This window comes from Alosa alosa, unplaced genomic scaffold (assembly GCF_017589495.1).
Source record: "Alosa alosa isolate M-15738 ecotype Scorff River unplaced genomic scaffold, AALO_Geno_1.1 AALO_1.0_unplaced_396, whole genome shotgun sequence".
NCBI classification, from domain to species: domain Eukaryota; kingdom Metazoa; phylum Chordata; class Actinopteri; order Clupeiformes; family Clupeidae; genus Alosa; species Alosa alosa.
Window position 1 is genome coordinate 1778 of NW_025962539.1, and position 10629 is coordinate 12406.

Below are 10629 nucleotides of genomic sequence, written 5' to 3' on the forward strand. Positions count from 1 at the left end.
GGAACTCGCCTGTTTGATGTACAGAGGCAGGTGTTCCATAGTTTGGGGGCATAATGGATAAACGCTTCTCCACTTTGTTTGTGGAGCACTTTGGCAATGCATTAAAGATTAGAATTGGATGATCTAAGTTTCTTTGTGGTTGATAAGATATTAAAAGCTCAGAGATATAAGGAAGGCGCTATGCCATTCAGAGCTTTGTAAGTAATTAACATAACCTTTAAAATCAATTCTATAGGAAATAGGGAGCCAGTGCAGTTCAGCCAACACAGGTGATGTGTTCTCTCTCTTAGTCTTAGTTAAAAGTCTAGCTGCAGAGTTCTGTATGAGTGCCAATTTCTTTAGATGTTTTTGGGAAGACCAGTGAAAAGTGCATTGCAGTAGTCTAACCTGCCAGTGATAAAGGGAATTAGTTTTTCTGCATCTTGTTGAGTTAAAAAGGGCGACGACTTTGGCAATGTTTCTCAAGTGGAAATAGGCTGTCTGAGTAACTTTACTGATATGGGGCTTAAAACTTAACTCTTGTATCTAAGATGACACCCAGGCTTGTTACTTTTGGTTTGACCAGGTGTGCCAAGTTCCCAGATTACTAAGAATAATATCTCGCTTTAGTTTTGGTCCAACCAGAAGCCCTCTGTTTTGTCATCATTTAGTTTCAAAAGTTTTGCTCATCCACTGATTAATGGAGGTTAGGCATGCAGTGAGGGAGCAAAGGCCATCTGGTTAGTTGGCTCCACAGAAAGATACAATTGGGTATCATCATGAGCTGTGGAAGTTTACATTATGCTGACTTAAGGACGCTTTCCCAATGGAAGCATATATAGAGAAAATAGCAGGGGACCAAGGCAGCTCCCCCTGGGCCACACCAAAAGGCAAGTCATGTTTTCAGATACATGATCTCCTAGACTGATATAAAAATCTCTGCCAGTAATGTAGGTTTGAAACCAGTTTAGAGCATTATCAGAGAGACCCACCCACTTCTAAGCGGTGAATTAGGGATGCTATGATCAATGGTGTCAAATGCCGACTCAAATCCAGAAGAATAAGGATTGAGACTTTGTTTGAGTCGGTATTAGTCTGAGATCATTGACTATCTTTACTAGAGCCGTTTCTGTGCTGTGGATTTGATCTAAAACCTGATTGGAATTTTTCAAGGATACTGTTTTCTTGAGGAAGGTATTTAACTGATTGCAAACAACTTTTTCAAGTACTTTTGCTCAAAAAATCCATAGATTTGATATAGGCCTGTAGTTGCTCAGATTGGTATGGTCAAGATTTTGAATTTTAAGTAAAGGTTTCACAACAGCCGTTTTAAAAAGTAGTTGGAAATATACCTGTTTCTAATGAGGTATTTATTACATTGAGAAAAAGTGAGCTGCCATCATATAATTTTTTTGAGGAATGTAGTAGGGATTGGATCTAAAACACATGTTGAGGAGCCGGTTTGAGTTATAATTTTACCAAGCTCAGATTGGAGTAATAGTGCTAAAGGACCTTAATTTGGGGGCTGCTTTTGGTGTACCATCAAACATATTACTTGTGTTACCAATAGCCCCCTTTATAGAAATGACTTTGTTTTTTGAAGAAGTCTGCAAATTCTTCGATCTTAGAGAGGATGCCTGACTGAGTGTATCAAAAGGTGTTTGATGCAATAGCCTATCAATGGTAGAGAACAACACCCTAGAGTTTCCACTGTTTTCAGCAATTACCTTAGAGAAGTGGTTCCTCCCTCATCCGAATAGCTCTATTATAATTTGCAATTTTTTCTTTTAGAATGGCACGGTGAACCTGTAACTTAGTTTTTCCATGTTCTCTCATTTCCTACATGATCTTTTAGATCATGGATATTTTCGCTCATCCAAGGTGTCAGTTTGCTACAGGGCCTTTTTTTAGTCTTTAGGTGCCACTCTGTCAAGCAGAGCTCTAATTCACGCATTAAGAGCCTCTACCATTTGATCAATGGGATGATGTAAAATATCTAAATTTTATGGAGTCTATAAGAGCTATGAACTGTTGTTCTGCTCTAATGTCCAAGAGTCACATTTGATTGCAATTTCGATGAATTTTGAGTATGTAGTACAATATTAAAAGATACACAATGATGATCAGACATATTTATATCATTTACTGATAAGTCTCAGACTTCTATCCCTCTGAAATGACTAGGATCGGAGGGTGTTGCCAAGGTTGTGGGTGGGTCCCTGTAAACATGCTGCTTTAGCTCTAAACTGTCCAACACATTAAGGAACTTACTGGTTTTTAGCATCAGTTGTCTTATTGACATGAATATTGAAGTCCCATTTACTAATTATCCCATCATAGCTAGTGATGATGAGCCACATAAGTTCAGAAAAACTGGTCGAGAAAGCCAGTCCATAGTTTAGAGGGATGTATAAGGTTAATAGAAGTACAGCTGTCAGCCTTCAGAGTGAGGGCAATATACCAAAGGAAGCGACTCGCCAAAGTTGACTCGCAGTAACTATATTTGTTTGAGAGAATGGAGGCAATTCCACCACCCGCTTGTCTTGTCTAATTGAGTGGAAGAAATTATAATTTGGGGACAAGTCTCAACAAGAACAGCTTCGCTGTCTGAAGTCAGCCAGGTTTCAACAAGAAACAGAAAATCCAATTTTTTCACTAATAAAATCATTGATTGCAAAGGCTAGTTTTGGTAGTAAGTGCACCTATATTTAGTAAAACCCATGTTAGCTGAAAATGCCTCTGGCTTTTGAGGAATATGCTGAGGTATGGAAAGAATATTTGTTAGGGTTTCTAGTTTTAAATTTTGTCTTTCTTTTACCATGTTGGGTAGAAATCAACGCTGGAATAGAACTATAGCATAAGTCATGCTATTGCATGACACAGCTTGATCTATGGTAGTAGTATTGTATGTTACCATGCAGAAAAACATTCTCAGACTCATCCACATGTATAATGCCATTCAAATCAATACCTGGGGCGTGGAATCTGTAATATTTTCTACAGAATGTCAATGTCTCAGTGTGGACGCTTATGTTGTCAGAGAGAGTAGCCTGGCTCCATGTTGGTTTGGGTGGAGACCATCACGCTTCAGCATACTGGGCCTCTCCCAGAACAAGCCCCAGTTGTTGACATAGGGGATGCTTAGGGAAGCGCAGTAGCGCTTGAGCCAGGTGTGGAGATCAAACAGTCTGGACCATCTCTCAGCACCTTTCTGTAGGTAGGAGAGGCCCAGAGATGACAAAGTCGCTTTTCTGTGCCCATCAGAGTGGTGATGAGAGTTTTGTAGTTTTCCTGCAGTGCTACTGACTGCTTATCTCGATGTCGCTCGTCGCCCACGCGGTAACGCGATGATGTTGTTGACCTTGGTGTGGGCCAGGATGCTTGGGAGTTTCTGTTGATGTCAAGGACCCTTAAGCACCAGGGAAGCAGTAGATCTTGGAGGGACCGCTACATGATGGGGGGAATGCAGAGGTCTCTAACCATGGAACTGCCGGCGACCAGGGTGGAGGCTGATGAGGTCCGGGGAGGAGGGGGCCGGGGTGCCGACTTTGAGGAGGGACCAGGATGGCTGTCTCGGTGCTGGAGGGGGCTCCTCATCCTCGGGTCAGAATGGCATAGCGATTTTCCAGTCGTGACAGGTTGGGCTGGGCCTGAGTGTCGATCCGACCGTCCGCCATGCTTGTGATGCTTGCTTCACGCCATGGCTCAGGCTGGTGTGGAGTGGAGCTGGCCAGCAGAGCAGGCTTGGTTCTCAGCAGAGGCGGGGAAAGGCAACAGGGACAGAAGTTGCATTAGTGCATGGCATGGTTAAAGTATTGGAGGACAGAGTGAAATCAGGGCATCTGGCATTTGTGTGTGTAAGAGAGGTAACGCATTTCACGGAGAGAATGGTGTCGAGGGAACTGTTCATCCTTCTCAATCTGGATGGAGGGTCGCCATTCTGGGGGTCCACTACTATCTTTTCGCCAGAAGGACGCATGAGTCGCAGCCTGGTGCACAGCTGAGGGGGAGGTATCGCGGTCGCGGGCGGGGCTCGCCCGGTGTCAACTGTTTTAAACGCTTGTTTGCTAGTTGGCTAGCAACAGTTTATATCGCGGCAGTTCCTTGATAACTTTCGAACACAGGTAGCGGGTAAGTAATCTGGAGAAGATCTCTACTTTATATTGAGTCACTAGTTTTGAGAGACGTTAGAAGGAATTTGATGCTTTCTTCTTCCAGATATCGTTTCCTTGGCCCGGTATTATTTGCAGCCCTTGATACTGGCTTAACGCTTAACGCTAACGCTTGACAGAAAAGTTTACGATCAAAGGTTATAGAGTCCGATAATCCAAAAGCCCTCGAGCAACAACAGTTTATGCAAGAGTTTGTTCGAGATATAATGGTAGCCAGTAAACCATTAGAAAGTAGATGGTAACAAGGAGATTTAAGCTGGGATGCTGGAAATGCAGTCGCACAAGTGGGCGAACTGAGTATGATCAAGGGAGTAAGGGCGCAGGTTAAGGTGGGGTGGAAGTATGATCGGCCACTATACAATACTTGCTTGCTATACTACATCCAGAGTAAAGGAAAAATATTTAGATGGCTATCTCCCTTCGCTGGTACATTTGCCAAATAGGAACCGAGGAGCCATTTGCTGCTGACCTGGCCAAAAGCGAGGAGAGTTGGCGACCAGGTAGGCTATTCCTACCTCCACTTTCTGTTCGAAGGTCACCAAAGTCGCGACAGCCCACAAAGCGCCGAACCCGACATGAACACTGATTTCGTTCCTTTTAACAACCAAACAGTCTCCTTGGAGACCACAAAAATTGCCATTGCCGAACTATATTTCAAGTCGTCAAGGCGGGGGCATTGGGTAAAGTTTTCAACTAGCAATGTCAGCCTGGATAAACCTCATAGGCTCTGATACCGCCACTCGCGCAGAGATGACTGGAGATGGGAATGTGTTCTGGGACGGTGTGGGCAACAGTCATTACAAAGCTGGTGAGCTCAACTATCTAAAGAATAGCATCCATCCTATGCTATGCTAAACCATGTACAGAAGTACAACCGAAGTGCTGTTGTAGAGCAGTGGGCACCACAAAGATGACATCAAAATACAGCAATTACTACAGCATATAACAGATCATTTTCACTTGACCGTTTGCATGCTGGGATGCTGAAATGCAGTCGCACAAGTAGGCGGAGGACTGGGAGTATGATCAAGGGAGTAAGGGCGAGGGTTAAGGTGGGGGGGGAAAGTATGCCGGGCCACTATACAATACTTGCTTGCTATACTACATCCAGAGTAAAGAGAAAATATTTAGATGCATATCTCCCTTCAGCTGGTACATTGCCAAATAGAACCGGGGGCAAATTTGCTGCTCTGACCTGGCCAAAAAGCGAGGAGTTGACGACCAGGTAGGCTATTCCTACCTCACTGTTCGAAGGTCCACCCAAAGTCGCACAGCCCTGGCGCCTGAACCCGACAAGAACACTGATTTACGCTTCTTTCAACAACCAAACAGGCGCGACTGCTGATATCCATCAGCTGCTCTAACTAGACAAGGAAATAGTTAGGGTTTAAGTATCCTTCCAAGCTGACGGGAGATGGCGTTGGTCATCCCATCTCCATGGACTACACTGAATCAGACCCTGATTAGTAGCAACCTGGGATTCCGGAGCAGATAGCTACTGACGCAGCCATGCAGAACAGTGAAACACTGCAAAGTCATAATATTCCCGCTTATCTCTAAATACAGTCACACACAGATATACACAGGGACAGTACAGATATCATACAGTCATTACATAGAATCATACTTTTAGTATCAAAGTGACCCACTACTGAGAAATGCAGAACATTAAACCACATATTGGAATATTGGACATAATGTTCTATCCACTTTCTCTCAGTCCCCCTTTTTCAGCCTTTATGGAACATTTCATCAAATATTGCCACTATATAAAATATAAATGATTATATAATTGTTTCATTAAAGTTAGTCAGATCCAAATAAGCAGGTACATGACTCGATACATGATTTAACTGATTTCTTCATAAGTCATGAAAAATAGCTACACATGATTAGCCTAGAAATCTAGACGCGCCCCTAGCGGTAGCAAATTACATTTGCTGCCAGGGCTAGTCTAGCAACTCTCCGTTGGCTTGTGAGCTCCAGAAATCAAAACTAAATCAGGCCAATGAAATCGGTATAGAGTCGTTAAGGTGGGCTTAACATAATGATTGATGGCAGAGTTGCAACGGTTTGGATTAATTCCCTGCTACTTGAAAAACAAATAAGATGGATGTTGCTACTGGCGAACAGTGTGACCACGAAAGTTGTTTTTATTAAGTTGGCAAACGTTTGAACTAGCCAACTAGCTCGGCTGGTGGGAAACGATGGGACTCATAGCGCTGCAGCTGTCCTACTGCGTGCAGGGGAATTTGAAAGACAACTGATTATCCCGCCTCGGACTGAGCACTGCGAACGGTGAGTGCCCAGACCCCATTTTAATGTGGGTCTGGCTTGTCAGGCTAACTTACATGATTGGTGTAGAATAACAACCACTGTAAATCAAAAAGCAAAACCATCCTGACAATCAGAACAAGAGCTAGTAAATCAAAAATAATATATTTGGTCCATCCCCTAAACTATTCAGAAACTTGTCTATATCATTTCTATATCAGGTTGGGATAATCCCATTGGTGTACCACCTTTTATTAACAACCCATTTAGAGGCATCAGGACATAAATCACATGTATATAAAAATAATAAGTTCTGAATCCAATACTCTCCAAGTCCCCTTTAAAGATTTGAAGCTTTTTGACACCAAACAATAGCACAAAATCTGTTTGAATCAGAATAAACCTACTAATTACAGTTTTTTCTGAATGCTTAAACACAACCATTGATTCTTATAGCACAATTCTAAAACTATTAATTCATATAGCAAAACCACTCCTGAGTTCAAGAAAACTAAAAGCACAAACTGCTGCTTTGCACTCAGTTTGCAATTTTGTCATACACACTTTGCACAACTGAGGCACAATCCACTGCACAGCACTCTTTTTGCAGAACTGTAAACACAACTCACTGCTTTACACTCAATTTTCCAAATGATCAACACACTCCCTAGCACATCCTATACACATTATTTACATTATTTAATGCTTATTTTGCCAACTTTCTGGCGCACACTTTCTCATGTGAAAACTGTTTTAGATAATTAGTTCTTTTGCAATCCAGCCTAAGCACTATAAAATAAGCCACAGGTAATGTACAATGGGTACAATGGAGAGTGCAGGAAAGTGCTTAAGAATTAGAGGAGGCCGGGAATACTGAAATGGAGGTGAAGAAGTGGGAGGGAAGAAGAGGAGGAAGAGGGATGCAGAGGTGAAGAAGTGAGAGGGAGAAGATGAAAAGGACAAGGGAGGTGAAGTTAGGAGGAAGAGGGACAAAGGAGGGAGCAAAGGAGGAGAGGAGGGGAAGAGGAAGGGTAAGACAAAGAAATAGCCCTTTTACAGGCAAAAAAATCAGTCTACATGTGGGGATATTGTCATGTCCAGGCCTGGATATGGAATTCAGAATATATTTTCCTGGTGCCTTGGACTAGACATTGCATTGTGATGTAGACAAAAATTTTGAGAGAGACGATACAATGTAGACTACAGATTTTTTGTCTCAATTGAAATTGCTGTTTTGTGTTTGACTTGGAAAAACACACTTCGTTTGTTTCGATGTGTGTAAATGTCACCAATACTTGAAGTTTGGATCCTGTATGTTTATACAACTATGACAAAAGTATGACCTCAAACTGACATAGTCTACCTTGTGCACAGAGAAAGCAAAAGCCAGATGTATTTTTTTATTCTTACCATCAGTGTGTAGTTGGCACATTGTGTGCTTATTTTTGTGATGGCTTGTGTTTGCTGTTTAATACTTTAAACACCATTTTCTGAAGGTGTGAAGAGTTAAGCAAGGTGTGTTGGATTTTGCAAAGAGAACTAGAATGTTTTGCTGATTGGGTGAAAGGTTTCCCTATTTGCTATTGTGGTAGAGTTTTGCAAAAAAGCCATAGTTACAAAAAAATGTGCTTAAGCAATCAGAAAACTGGTAACTGAGAGTAATGCAGCAATTGTCTCTTTACCATGTGTATAATACTAGGCAAAGCCGAATAAAACCAAAACATATAAGAAATGTCTCTCAACAATTCAAATAGAACCCAATAAAGGAAATGAGTCAAAATTAAACAACATGGTTACATGTTTAAAAAGTGGCCCTGACTGTCTTGATTTCTCACAGGGTGTGAAAAAATAAATAAAATTACATACCACAGAGTACCAGTGATAAAACAATAAAAACGGTTTTAGGGAAAATGAAACAATAGACAAAAAAGAAAAGAAAAAAGAGTAGTCTGTAAGGCTCCCCTTTTGACCACTGATTGCACCCAAAACAAACACAGAGATATACAAATCTGGGCCCCAAGGCCCTAGCATAGTGCTTCCTAAGTTTCCAGGTAACATTATTAAAACAATTTCAATTTGCAATACTGCCTCTATGGTCCAGTCACCAAATGAGTAATTAATTAGCAATGAAATATAAATTCACATGATCATGGATACTCTTTTGTGTCTGTGCCCTATATCAAATTGTTTATCATACAGCAAAGCTATAAATAACTCTTTTTTTTCCCCGGAATATTGTTTAAAGCAGGCCTAAAGGCGTGTTTTAAAGAATTTGGTTAGCACTTTATTCTGAACATATTCTGAACGTCTGAAACAAATGAAATTTGTATTTTATTTTATTGCATTGTTGTATCAAAAATAATTGTAAACAATATAGTCTAGTATGTATGCCATCATACCACATTATCATCTTGACACTGGTTTGCATAGCTGTAAAAAACAGTTGTAAAAAATATTTTCCATGTCAGTGATGAGAAAAAATAATAATACCAATATAACAACTGCGGGTGTGTTGTTACTGTAATAAACATATGAACCTATTAGTTCAATATTAGTTCAGAATAATGAAGTGAACATCAACAACCTCTCATGCTCCATGAAGAAAAAAAGCTATCTTTAATCATAACTTGATACACTGCAAGAGCTAGCTGTCTATGTTATCAGACTACTCTTACTGTAATCAGACTCCCCTTATGATATGATTCCCTTAGCTAAAATGTTGTGGCGTTTGTGAATAACACTGTGTCCTATTAAGAGCTAAGTGCGTCATAGCATCAACAATTTGATAAATTCACTGCTGTTGGTAAGATTACAACTTTGCTAAACTGACCGCCAAGTATGAATTTAACTGATATGCTTCAACTCTTGTCAGTGTTGTCACTGCCAGAAGCACGAGATTGTGGAGCAATGCTTACAGTTTTTTCTTGATTGTTTAAGCACATTTTTTCTAACTATGGCTTTTTTGCAAAAAACTCTACACACAAATAGGGAAAACCTTTCACCCCAATCAGCAAACATTCTAGTTCTCTTGCCAAAGCCAACACGCCTTTGCTTAACTCTTCACACACTTTTGTAAAATGGTGTTTTCATATCAAACAGTAAACACAAGCCATCACAATTATAAGCACACAATGTGCCAACTACACTGATGGTATGAATAAAAAAACACATCTGGCTTTTTGCTTTCTCTGTGCACAAGGTAGACTATTTCAGTTTGAGGTCATACTTTTGTCATAGTTGTATAAACATACAGGATCCAAACTTCAAGTATTGGTGTTTATTTTACACACATCAAAAAACAAACACAAGTGCTTTTTCCAAGTCAAAACACAAAATAGTAATTTACCTTAAGACAAAATCAGTCTACATATCGGTCGTCTCAAAAATTTCATCTACATCACATGTAATAGTCCAAGTAACCAGGGAAAAAATATTCTTGAATGCTATATCCAGGCTGACATGATATCCCCCACATGTAGACTATTATTTTTTTCCTGTAAAAGGGTTATTTCTTTTTCTTTTCCCTTCCTTTCTCCTTTCGTCTCCTTCCTTTCTTGTTTCCTCCTTGTCCTCTTCCTCCAATTCATCTCTTTGTCCTTGTCATCCTTCTCCTCTCACTTCTTCCCTCTGCATCCTCTTCCTTCCTCTTTCTTTCCTCCCACTTCTTCACCTCCCACATCCTATTCTTGCCCTCCCTCTAATTCTTCTTACTCTTCTTCCCGTTCTCTGTTTGTACCCATTGTAAATTTACCTGTGGCTTATTTTATAGTGCTTAGGCTGATTGCAAAGTGAACGGTTTTCACATGAGAAAGTAAAAAGCCAGAGAGTTACAAAATATGTGTAAATAATAGCCATACATGTGTATAGATTTGCTAGGGAGGTGTGTTGATAATTTGGAAATTGAGTGTAAAGCAGTCAGTTGTGCTTTACAGTTCAAGAAAAAGAGTGCTGTGCAGATTTGTGCCTCCAGTTGTGCAAAGTGTGTGGTTAGAAAATTGCAAACCGAGTGCAAAGCAGTGTTTGTGCTTTGGTTTTATGAACTCAGTGAGTGGTTTTGCTATAAGAATTAATAGTTTTAGAAATTGTGCTATAAGAATCACAGTTGTGTTTTATTATCTGTGAAAAACTGTAATAAGATTTGTCCAAGCTTTATAAGTTCTGCCACTTGTGCCCCCCTCTCCAGAACCTTCTCTGCCCTCAGAAC

At 40.6% G+C, this 10629-nt stretch overlaps 1 non-coding gene across 1 annotated transcript; it reads right to left on the reverse strand.

Moving 5' to 3' along the window:
- Positions 1-4764: 4764 nt before the first annotated feature.
- LOC125290324 lies at positions 4765-4903 on the reverse strand. Its single transcript, XR_007192782.1, has one exon. It is a non-coding gene; the product is annotated as a U4 spliceosomal RNA (small nuclear RNA).
- Between the last annotated feature and the right edge of the window lie 5726 nt (positions 4904-10629).